At 38.0% G+C, this 13,507-nt stretch overlaps 1 pseudogene; it reads left to right on the top strand.

The window, feature by feature from the left end:
• The first annotated feature begins 208 nt into the window (after window positions 1–208).
• Window positions 209–3,483, top strand: LOC101686795 (annotated as a pseudogene).
• Window positions 3,484–13,507: the final 10,024 nt, after the last annotated feature.

The following is a 13,507-nucleotide window of genomic DNA, read 5'->3' as shown; positions in this document are numbered from 1 at the left end:
CTTTTCTTTTCTTTTCTGTGTGTGTGTTGTTGATGTTATCGTTGTTGTTGTTGCTGTTGTTGAAAGTTTATACTAAGAGAATGTTAACGTGCAGGGTGATATGGCCACAGGGAGGTGGCCTGTGTGGAACCTCAGCCAGACCACTGATGCTCACTGCAGCTGTCTAACAAAGGGCTATTACTCTTGTCGGCACCTGGCCGCCACCACCATGCTGCAGCAGTTTAACAAGAGAAACAAGGAAGCAGGTGGAGGCTCCAACCCATCCCAGCATCTTGAGAAGAGCACAGTACCCCAGGAGGTCCATGTGTTTATTGACACTCTGGTTATCCCTTGAAAATTTGCCTACATCCTCACCAAGATCCTTTACTTCATAAACCAGGGGGAACACCCAGGGACCACTGATGTGACCAGGGACTTCTTTGCCATGACTGAGCTCTTTCAGTCCAATGATCCCATACTCCATTGGATGTACTACTTAGTCATCAGGGAGATATCTTGCATTGATGAGGATGACATTATCATCACCAGAAGCCTGACAAAGGACACGACCAGGGAAGAAGACAGCCAAATGGTCTGGCTCTGCATGCCCTTTGCCAGATAAGTGATAGCCATGCTGCAGGCTATTGAGTGCTACACGAAGCAGGCCATCATGGCCAAGGTGCCCAGTGTCTCCATCACTTCCCTGGTATCCTCCCTGCACCTGCTGGAGTGCAGCTTTGATAAGATCAAGCTCTGGGTGAATGAGACCGAGTAGGTGGCATCCAGTGATAACCCCATGGCCCAGTACTATGTGCTGGGGTTCCTCTACCCTGTACATAAGAATGACCACCTGGCTGTCAATAAGCTGATTATCAAGTTCACCCAGCATAATCTCAAGTCTCCCTTTGCCTACTGCATGATGATCCAGGTGGCTGCAAGCAGTTGGAGGAGGAGGATGGCAGTCATGACAGCCCACTGTTTGACGTCACTGTTAGCTTCTTGCCAACAAGTGCAAGATGATGGTGTACAAAGTTGTCTCATACATTGTGAATCTGCCAGGCTGCAGTGTCAAAAGCTGGCCCCAGCTCCGTCAATGCTCCAGCTCTTCTGCAGTTCACCCAAGGTCACTGCTGTGCACACCCTCAATAAAGTGGTCCTGGAGAATCTGTCAGCAGTGATGGCCTGCAGTCTGGACCTGGAGAAGCTGGTTGCATATTTGAATGAGACTGAGAACAAATCTGCCTCATGAAGCAGATCTCATCCTTCATGTCGGAGATCTTGGATGAGTTCAAGGTGGTGGTGGTCCAGACTGCCATGTGTCAGAAGTATCCTCTGTGGTCATGAGCTTCCTATTCATCATGCTGTGAGAAGATGGTGGTTTTGAATATGAGTAGGCCATCATAGACTGCATTATCAGAATCACTGAGAAGAACTCAGAGAACAAGGAGATCAGGCTTCAGAACCTATGTGAGTTCATCGAGGACTTCAAGTTCACCATGTTGGGCACCCATGTCCTGAATCTCCTGAGCTAGGAGCGACCCCAGACCAACAACCCCTCCACATACATGCTTCGTGTATGACTGCTTGGTCCTGAAGCATGAGGAGGTCAAGGCAGGTGCTGTGAGTGTTCTGCCCAAATTTGGAGCCCAGAAAGAAGAGATGTCACTCAGTATCCTGACGTTGCTGAAGAGATGTGTGATGAATGATGACAGTGAAGTAAGGGACCAAGCTTCCCACTATCTCAATATCCTGGAGCAGAAGGAGAAGGCCCTCAATTCAGTCTATATCCTAAATGGTCTGACTGTTTCCATCACTGGTCTGGAGAGAGCTCTGAAGCAGTGTACCCTAGAGCCATCCAAAAAAACCTTTTAGCCTCCAGTCTGTTCCCCTGGCCACCATGCCAATGGCAGATCAGAGAACCAAAAGCACCCTCATCATAGCTGCCAAGCAGCCTGAGAAAGTAGCAGCCACCTGGCAAGGGATCTTCCAGGAGCAACTAACAAAAGTACCAGAGTTCCATGGGTGGGTTCCCCTCTTCAAGTCCTTGCTGTTACCCTCACTGAGTCAGAGACAGAGTATGTTACCATAGCACCAAACACACATGGAGTTCCAGTTTAATTGCACAAACACACTCAATGAACAGACTTTGGAGAATGGTACAGCGCAGGTGGAGCCCATTGAAGCCTGCAAAGTGCTCTGTTACATGGATGCCCAAAGCTTACCCTACAACCAGCCTGGGACCTGTTGCACACTGGTGGCACGGTCCAAGGAAGACCCCACAGCTGCATCTTGCACATTCAGCTGCATAATGAAGTTCACTGTCAGGACTGTGACCCCACCATTGGCGAGACTTGTGATGAGGGCTATGAAGATGAATATGTGCTGGAAGATCTGGGATTCATCATGGCTGACTGCATCTGAAAGGTCATGAAGTTGAACTTTGAAACAGTCTGGGTTGAGGTAGGGAATGAGTTTGAGAAGGAGGAAACATTCACCTAGTCTACCCTCAAGACACTTGAAGAGACTGTGGGCAATATGGTGAAATTCCTGGGAATGTCCCTTTATGGAGCCCAAAGTTCCAGGTAACAAGAACACCCACACATTCCTCCTGGCTGGTGTGTTCCAGGATGGTCACAGCATCTTTGTGTTCTCCCAACTGCTGCTTTTGGATTCAGTAAGAAAGTAGATGACAGCAAGAAGTTCGGAGGATGCAATGCAAGTTGGTGCAGCCTCTTTGGAGAACAGTGTGGAGATTCCTCAAGAAATTAAAAATAGAACTTCCCTATGACCCTGCAATTGCACTCCTGGGTATTTACCCCAAGGATACAGATGTCGTGAAAAGAAAGGCTATCTGTACCCCAATGTTTATAGCAGCTATGGCCACGATCACCAAACTGTGGAAAGAACAAAGATGCCCTTCAGTGGACGAATGGATAAGGAAAATGTGGTTCATATACACTATGGAGTATTATGCCTCCATCAGAAAGGATGAATACCCAACTTTTGTAGCAGCATGGACGGGACTGGAAGAGATTATGCTGAGTGAAATAAGTCTAGGAGAGAGAGTCAATTATCATATGGTTTCACTTATTTGTAGAGCATAACAAATAGCATGGAGGACATGGGGAGTTAGAGAGGAGAAGAGAGTTGGGGGAAATTGGAAGGGGAGGTGAATCATGAGAGACTATGGACTCTGAAAAACAATCTGATGGGTTTGAAGTGGTGGGGGGGTGGGAGGTTGGGGTACCAGGTGGTGGGTATTATAGAGGGTGCGGATTGCATGGAGCACTGGGTGTGGTGCAAAAATAATGAATACTGTTATGCTGAAAATAAATAAAAAATAAAAAATAAAAAAGAAGAAGTTCAGAGGAGAAGCCAGCAGACATCATCTTGGCTTCTGTGGTTAAGAGGCCAGACTGCATGGGCCCTATTCTTACCCTTACCCCTCTAACACTAGGCAGAAGTCACACCTTCCTTCTGAACCCAGTGGAAACTTCTTCCTAAGCCTCAGCATTCAAAAACAGCAATCACTAAATAATAATAATAATAACAATAAAATTAAAAAAGTAAAAATTAAAATTTGTTTAACCCCTGCCCCAGGACTTTTAAGGAGTAACTTTTTTTTCCCCTTTTTTTCAATGGGGGATGATTTTAGCTTGTCCTAGAACCTGCTGCCCTGCTTGTTAGGGAGGGGACATCCAAATGAATAGAAAACTCTCACCTCCTCTTGAATTTATTACCAAGGAAATAATCTTATCCTTATAAATAAACCAGTACATTGTTTTAAAATAAATAAATAAATGAAGAATGTTAAGAAATTGTAGGAATAAATACACACGGACATTTGGGATTTTACAAAAGGGCCAACTTGTCAGAATTTGTGTTAATGAAGCTAAAGCAAGGCCTCCTCACAGAGATGAATGTTAGCGATAATTCTGGAACTTTGTGGCTTGACATACCTTTTCTTTTAACATCGTCCCCAGGATTCTGAGATGTCCCACAGAGAACTCGTGGTTAGGCACTGGAGGCATTTGAGCTTGTTTCTCAGGTCAGGAATCTTACAACTGACACATTTCCTTGTGGTGATGGTATTGGAATAATTTGCAAAGCAAGGTCCCTAGGAAAAAACAGAGCAAAAACAAAATAATGGAGAAAACCCTTATTTTTGAGAAAACAGGTGCAGCCAAATGTATAGGTTCAATTATTTTGGTGGAATCCAACCACCACTTTGGGGCTGATGCAGAAAGGAAAGTTCCTACAGAAAATATCAGGGTCAAATCCCTTATCCCTGGGGACAACTGGCAAGTCTCCATGGCTTTTACCTCAAAGCCCCCAGTCACCTGTGAAAATGCTTAGCCTCATGATTTTAGGATCTCAAAATAGGAAATGCCGCCACGAAAAATAATTAGAAACTTTAATATATAAAGTATAACTCTGGTTATAACATATGACACTTGTTTTTTATTTTGTCTTTTCTACTTCCCAATAAAACACATTTTATATACAATGTGGCTATTTCCAGCAAAATTCTTTTTATGGTACACTGTAACTATAAAGTGAATGTAGGAGTCACTAATGTGCATTCTATTTTATAATTCTGAAATTCAATACTGAAGCCAGCCTGTATCAGCCTTGAGTACTCATGTACATCCAGACAATGAAATAGTATTCAGAGCTAAAAAGAAATGAGCTATCAAGCCATGAAAAGATGTAGAGGAACATTTAATACATATTACTAAGTGAAAAAAAAAAGCCAATCTGAAAAGGCTACTTACTGTATCATTCCAACTATATGACACTCTGGACTATATGACTTTCCAATAAAAGTAAAATCAGGGAGTTTGGGGTTGGGAGAGAGAGTTGAGTAAGCAGAGTACAGAGAAATTTTAGGGCAATGAAACTGTTCTGTGAAATATTATAATGGTAATTCCTTGTCAAATCCCATAGAATGGACAATACTGAGAGTGAATCCTAATATAAATATAATACAAATATAAATATAAATTATAAATATAGTATAAATTATAAACTTTGTGTAATAATGCTGTGTCAATATAGGTCAATATAGGTTCAGTGGAATGTTGATAGTGTGGGAGGTTGTGCTTTTGTGGAGTCAGTGGGTACACAGGAATTCCTTGTACTTTTTGTCCAATTTTGCTTTGACTTAAAACTGCCCTAAATCATCAAGTCTGCTTTAAAAAATACTAAAGTGAGATTTTCTGATGAAATACCAGAAGTCTAAAATATCAATATGAACTCAATTTTCATTCCATTTTTTCTATGCATATATTGAAATCATTGATATCACACTCTACCTCTATAGAATTTATAAAATTTTGCATGTAATTCAGAAGTCTGTTTATTCTTTCCTTTGTCTAAGCAAGCCTATTTCTTAAAAATTCTTTATAACTATTTTTAATTACTTAAATATCAATATAATAATAATCTTCCTATCGCTGGATATTTGGGATATTTCCAGTTGCTGATTATTATAGTAATGTTCTATCAGCATTTTCTATAATTCCAATCATTTCATTAAGATGCCTTACCATGTGTGGAATGACCAACATTTTAAGGCTTTTATTGAATAGTGTGCAATACTTTCCCCCCAAAATTAAATTAGATGTTACTCTTACAGGGAGCAGGAGAGTATGCTCTCACATTCCATCTTCTTCCTTGAACCTTATAATTTCTGATAGGTAATATTTACCCAGTCAACTTTGCCAGTATTTTTTTTAAGTATTCCCCTATCTCCTCTTCTTTATCCAGAAGAATAACAATTTGATTAAATAGAGAGGGTTGAAAGTATTGCATAATTTCATAGTGAACTACAGTCTCATTTCATTAATAAGATTTGACATACACCCTAGTGACATAAGCAACCAGATGTGTATAATTGTTTTCAGAACACAATGTGTGAATAAATGGTCCATCTTTTTAAGTTTTATGTGAATGGGTCCAGTTTGAATAGTTCAGCATCTCTCTTTTAAGTTTGAGTTTCCCAGATCATGTCCTGGGTAAGCTGGTAATTACTTCCTATGGTAAAGGGGTCTGATTGGATCCTTAGTGACTAATTACTATTGGTATGAACATATGTGCTCCCAAAGACTTTCAACAACTTCTAGTGATGAGAAGAACTATTGCATATTTAGAAAAAGCTACTAGAACCATCAATCATGTGATCTTTGAAATCTTGACAAAGTCTCAATTCTCCTGGAAAGTTTGTCAAAGGGCATCTTGAGGAAATGCTATAGGTTCATGAATATTTATAAATACTGTTGTAAATTTGGCAACATCCTCCGGCTTTCTGCCTTAACCTTTTAAATGTGATGGACTGTATGAACTAAATTATGATATGAATGACTAGGAAAACTGATCAGGTGATATGAGTGCTGTGACATTTCCTCAAGTCCAATATATTATATATACATGTATTACTCTTTCAACATAGTTCTTGCTTTGCCAAAATAGGCACTTTACATTCTCTAAATTGAAAGATCTATATTAGTGTAACACTGCAAAACCATGTTAGGGATTAGTTTGCCTATAATTTTCAGTTATTTCGGAAAATGTGTGACTGACAGGGTACATGCTAATGTACAGAAAGCATTTGTATTAGAAGTTACTACTTTAATTTGTGGTTCATTGAATATATTCCTTTTGTCAAATGATGGCTTTCTCACAGCCTCTGTTCTAAGTGCCATGATTGCTGCTCTTTCTAAGCCTGACCTGGGTCTACCCTCATGAAGGTTCTAATTTTGGGAACAAAGAATTTGATGATCTGTGATGACCCCTACATAAAAGGAAGTATAGAGTGGAAAAAAATCACATACAAGGGAAACTAAATCTAATTTGAAAGAAATTGAAAAAAAGAATTTTACAGGTTTGTAAAGTATTTTAGTTAGTTCTATGTGAATCTGAAGGATATGAGAAATCTTGTCATCACAAGTATTTGGGCCACAGCTAGTCAGAAGCCCATCATGATTCTGTTTGAGTCATTTATTTTGTTTCCTTAAAGATGAATTGAAAACTTCTTAAAACATCATATTTGGAAGCTAGTTTACTGATATAACTTCTATCCATATGTCCTCACTCAGCCATTTCATGCCATGGTTCTGCTCAAAATCTCAGATGGAAATACCATTTCACTATTTATTATTCGTATTTCAGAATGGATTTCTATGACCTGATTTTGACTGAAATTAAACTGGGGTTTATCCATTTTTATTGGGACATAATGCTATAGTCAGAAGCTGTAAATACCCAATAAGTGAATAGACAATAAAATGGTAATAGGCACTATCATTTATGAAACTGAAAATCCCTGTACTGATATAATATAAATCAGAGAATTGCATAATTATATGGATTCACAGGGAAAAGAGTGCCCTTCTCTGCACATGGCCATCATAACTCTGGCTCATGTTCTTCTAATAGAAGCCCAATAAGATTTTATTCTCTTTGATATTTCATTTCATATAAAGGATAATAGTCAGTTTTATGTGTTTATGAGGCTTATATTTTTGATAGTGAGAAGGTGTACACAAGACTGGAAAAGAAACTCTAAGGCATCCTGATGGTAGAAGAAGGGTCCCTTTTGATGCCAAGCTCAACAATTATACTAGGCAGTCGCAACTCCCAATACTTTGGGAGAATATATAATTGCAGTTCGCAATGATGGCTCTGATTCCAGGGCAAATAAAAGTGAAAGTGAGTGTCTTTTTTCCAATACATAGTTCATTTTGGCAGCAAAGCCAATGGGAAGAATTGATGAAGCAAGGCAGATATCAAATTGTGTGATTTAGTGCACACACTGATCTGATCATGTAATAAGTAATAACCAACAGTCTCCAGCAGCACATTCAATGGCTCTTTTATATACAACTCAAATTCTTCCCCAGCTGCATGAATTCATTCTTTACCAATAGCACAAACTAAAGCAAAATCCTTTCTTGTTCTTGCCCCAAGGTTAAGCTCACAAGATTTTATTACTGCTTATTTCCTTTAAATGAGATTTTTCTCATAATAATGTTATTAGCTTGAAGGTTCTATTGCCAGGACCATAAGGAGTGGTTTACCCAATTTCAGTCTTTTTTTTTTTTTCTTTTATAAAGAAGGGAGGGAGAGAGTGAGTAGGAGAGAGAATCTTAGGCAGGTATCCATGCCCAGCATGGAGCCCAATATGGGGTTTGAGCTCACAACCCCTAGATCACAACCTGAACTGAAACCGAGTCATATGCTTAACCAACGTAGCCACTCTGGTGCCCCTCACCCAATTTTAGTATTGTTAGAGACCTTGAACCTATCAATCAATGCCTTTTTCTTCTTCTTCTTATCTCTTGACGATCAGTAAAAATCCAGATTATTTCATAATTTGGCTTGATTTTTACCATTGATTTTATATCTTCTTAACATCTGGTTGATCTGTGTAATTTTTCTTGAATTTACTATGTTAATTCAAAAATACAAAAAGCTCACCTCTATCCATATGGTTATCATAACTCCATTCCCTTTGGGGCTCATGTTTCTATAAAAGATTCACAGTGAGCTTCGGTTCTGTAGCTGAATTAAGTTTACTACATAATTTTATTTATTTTTAAAAGTAAATGTTTCAGGGGTGCCTGGGTGGCTCCGTCGTTAAGCATCTGCCTTTGGCTCAGGTCACGATCACAGGGTCCTAGGATTGAGCCCAGCATATGGCTCCCTGCTCAGCAGGAAGCCTGCTTCTCCCTGTCGCACTCTCCCTGCTTGTGTTCCTTCTCTCGCTGTCTCTCCTCTGTCAAATAAATAAATAAAATTTTCAAAAAAATGTTTCATTTCACTTTCACTATGTAATAGAATTTCCCTTTAATCAACCCTATCAGTCAACATTGGTCATGTCTCTTTCTAAATATTAATATCTCCCTGAAACTATCATATTTATTATTTCATCATTTAATATTTCATCTCCTCATTCTTTGTTTTATTTATTCTTTTATAATAAATTACACTAACCGAAGACGATTCCTTGATCATTGGAACCAGTTTTAATACCACCCCAGATCTGCCTGGTTACGTTTACATTTTTAGGCCCACAGGCAATTTCTTTGCTTCAGGACTTGAAGAGACCTGTGTTTTTTTGTGATCATAAAGCCATAAGTGCTGTCTCCTTTGCACAAGACTCTTAGACAAGACTGTTTCACATTTGCCAGATGTGCAACCTAGGATATAGCAAGTTTTCCATCATGTCTCTAAGCACAGTTCCTGTAATGGTATTTTTGAGATTCAAAGAGCTCGTGTTTCCTTTCTTTCCTTCTTTAAATTAATTAGAACTGCACGTCTCAGCAATTATCCGTAAACTGAGTTAGCCTCTATTTCAAAGACTTTATCATCACTTTTATTGTAACTCTCCTTATCATGCTGCTGTTAAATACACTTTCAAGTGTCTCAATTTCTAAAGGTTGGCATCCTTTTACCTGGGCTGTAGTATTGCATCTAGGAGTGATACCATTTTATTATCATAGAGAATTTTGACCAATTTCATTCAGTGCAAATACTGGCATGTTTACCGAACCCTGTAATTTCTACACATTTCTACTCAATTTTTCATCACTTTTGCAATAAATTCCAAAATATCACACGATTTCCCCTTATGACTTAACCACAATATTTTTTCCATTGTGTGTCACTCTAATTTACCTTGTAGACTAAAAGTCTTCCATGGTGCATTTTGCATGGTCCAAGAAGAGTTTCTCAGGACCTCTGCTTTACTTCCAAATATAAATTTCAGAATTTTTTCCCCTCCAAATGAACTTAAAGCATAATCACACAACCCTGATAAAAACACAGAGTCAGATCACACCTTGTATAACTTGTCCTCAAGCACAGTCCCTTTTTCCAAAATTGGGGTCCACATATCCTGGTGGGATCCCAAGTGATAGCCAAAAGCACTGTCTCACATTGACACAGTGGGATTTCCAAAGTCTGGCAGGCTGAGTAAGCATAGTAGAAGATGCCAAAGTAATTTGATTCTTAAAAAACAGAGACATGTCAAAAAGACTAATTCTTTAACATTCTACACAAATCTTTTTACTTATTTTAGTCTTTTTAGAAGACATGGGCCCACATCTCTATTTTCAGTTACATTTTTGAAATTCCTGTTCACAGAATTTTTATTGATCAAGAAATTTATATATGTATGCCAATTAATTTTATTATAATTTGTGATAGAGTCCCCCGTTATCATTATTATATTCTCATGAATTTTTCAAAAGACTCCACTTTATTCTTATCAACTGCTATTGCTTCCCTTTTCGATGCACAAATCATCTATGTTTGTCAACTATTAGAGCTGTCTTCAGGCTGGACTATTTGTCCTCTGTAGGAATATCAAGTAATATCTAAGAACAAACAACACATCTCAGGTTCAATATATCTATTATTATTATTATTATTGCTGGCTCTAAAATGCAGAATTAGCTCCTTTCTGGATACCAAGGATGTACATTGATAAGTAGAAAAAAGAATGAAGACAGGATGGAAGGTTCAGCCTTTTTTGATATTAAAATAGGAGTTTTACTTTTCCTTTTAAAAAATATAACATAGAATTATGTTGGTAATTAAATTTATTCCTTTTTTTCTAAATTTCATGTTTTACTTTACTTGAATTTGAGTTTTGAGTTGTCCATTTTACTTTGGTTTAGGTCTTTTTGGCCCAACAGTCCTAAAAGTGACTATAAATTGGGCAGGTCCAGGAAGGACCCTTTTAATCATTAGGACACCAATCACCTGAAAAATAAAATAACACAGTACACAGTCCCAATTTTTGGGACAAAAACACAGTCCCAATACATTAATAAGATATAGTGATTAAAAATAAAGATAAATACTATTTTTCAAAGTTTGTCTTCACATCGTCTTCTAGCCTTTTTTGTTTGGACTCCACTAAGGGAATTTCTTTACCATTTATAGATAGCTGCTTTATTACTGCCACTTATGCACTTGTGTTTTTACTGCAGGTGCTTTTTAATCATTGATTACAGTTTCACAAAGTCCCCTCCATATTCGTGTCATCATGGTATTGCTCTACTTCAACTTCCCAAACTAGTAAAATGACCCAATAACGCCCACCGGAATTAATACCCAGAATTCTTAAAGTCAGATATGGAAGCACAATTGTAAAAGTTGCAACTCAGAAAAGTAGTACAGATTAGCTTCTGTAAATCCTTGTAACCTCCCTAATTTTAAACAAGTATTTTGCAATATAAGAGTTTTCTTAAGATAGATAGATAATCGGCAGCTATGTAGATAGATGGATGATAGATGACATATACATGATAGATGAGCGAGAGAGAATGACAAACCAACAGCTTCAGATTTACTCTGTCTGCAATGTATCTTCCCTGTTTCTTGCAGCTCAGTTTGGAGGCAGAGTCACAGTTCAGGGGCAGGGCAGCTTTTCTTTATCTTGTTCCTGGTAGCAACGGTATGGTAAAGTCACTTTGTGTTTTTTCTTCTTAATCCATTTTCTCTCTTCTATTCTACCTCTTCCATGGAACAATCACAATAGGGAATCTATAAGGCTGTATCTCTTCAGTGTATCAACGTCTGAGCTTAAAAGGTAATCAGATTCCAACGGGATGTCAACCAAAGCAATGTTATGCAAACAAAATTATTCTATCTTCCCCAGTTTTTATTTTTAAACTTATCAAGAGAAATTGGATATAATATTAAATATTTTATTAAACTTAAATTCTTTAAGTTCACCTGAACGCAAGTATCTCCATACTCATAATGCACAGTATATACAAATGTTGGCACCTTTTCCATTTCCCTTGATACACATCCAAGTTTTATAGATGTGATTTTGGAGCCTCTTGTTGAAAATTTATCTGCAATGGCAAAAGAAGTGACTGCACTCATCCACAATGCTTGCCACTAAAATTACACCTCATGGAGACATAGAAAGACAATGTTTACCCCTGTAAAACTGAAGGAACACCTGCAAACATAGATGGGGATGAAGGTCAAGAGCAACATAGAGCACCTGGTATAGGGAGTATTTTTAATCATTCATCTCCTGGAAAAGAAACAATGCTAAATCCCTCTCTCAATTGAACTAACTCATTACAGGCAAATTCTTGCCAAGTTTCTGTTGTGGGATTTTCTATTTCCTCAAAGGTAGGCTATTTATCCGAGTGAAATACATTCCTTTCCTGAACCATGTCTTTTCATGTGAACTACTAGCATTAGTGCATTCCTGTGTCATGAATTAAAAAGGCCACTGAACAAATGTGTTAAATTTCATCTTGCCCAAGAGGAACAGTCTGTATATCTCCCACCCACCCTGTATTTCTATTTTACCCTGATAACCCCTTATGTTTATATGGAAAACAAATATTTAACCTTGGAGGAGTAGAAAATACAACATTATATACAATTGAAATTTATAGGAAATTATCACTAAATGGCTGATTCAAAGGAATTAAGCTGTTGTGTGTGTGTGTGTGTGTGTGTGTGTGTGTGTGTATATTTTAGTACCTTATTCTTCTCCTAGTTACATAGGAGAACTTCAAGGGTCTTTTGTTTTTGTTTTTGTTTTCGTTTTTTCCCTAAAGGGACTAGAATTTACACAATGTTAAAGCACAAAATATTGTATAACAGTTTGCAAAGATTTAGGAGGTATTCTGGAAATATTAGCCTAGGAAAAATACATTGTAACCAGGAGAATTTCAAGATTACAGAGCATTTGTATTTGTGGGCATATAGTCATGAATAATACTTCATAAAAGAAAAATTGCATTTGTAATAAAATAAGTTATTACTCAGCTGGAGGCAAAATAGACAGTTGATACTTTTGTCCCATGCTGGCTTTGGATTTTAGAAAATTGAAAAACAACAACAGCCATACCTCTACGTTATATATAATTCTAGTTAACATTGTATATATTTTCACTTAGTTCCATGGGGCTGCTTCCATGTTAATGCTGAGATGGTCTCAAGTCTCTCTGATTGTTTTTGAGTGTCTGTTGGTCCAAGAGCTTAAGGTTCACGTGATCCTGTATGTGTTGCAGCTAGATGGTGCTAGCCATCTCCTATTAACAATGTGATAGACAAGTAAAAGTCAATTCAATGTATCTGCACAACTGTGAAATATTTTCAAAACACTACTGATGCCAGCTGGGTAGGGGAGACACCCTGTTTAGTACTCAATTCCCTGGGCTGTTACGGTGTTTCTTAAAGATGGGACTAGGGTAAGAAATAGCCAGCGGACAATTGCAGGATGGCATTTTCAGCATTCCTTCAGTCAACTCATGAGAGAATTGTGGAAATCTTTTATTTATGTTTTTTCCATGTTAAAGTAAAAGCATCTGACAACAATGGGTTCTGGCCCTTGATGGTAGTTCGTGTTGTTGTCATATTAACGTTAAGTTTTGTTTTTTGAAAGCTGGGTCATTTGGTCATGTTAGGTTTCTTGGGGCAAAGCAGAACTACAGGGGAAAAATAGCTACTTGAACAAGTTTTTCTCTTCCTTTCCTGTTTCTCCTTT

Source organism: Mustela putorius, unplaced genomic scaffold (genome assembly GCF_011764305.1).
Source record: "Mustela putorius furo isolate JIRA1106 unplaced genomic scaffold, ASM1176430v1.1 tig00003858_pilon_pilon_pilon, whole genome shotgun sequence".
NCBI lineage: Eukaryota > Metazoa > Chordata > Mammalia > Carnivora > Mustelidae > Mustela > Mustela putorius.
This window is presented reverse-complemented; position numbering and strand designations above follow the sequence as displayed.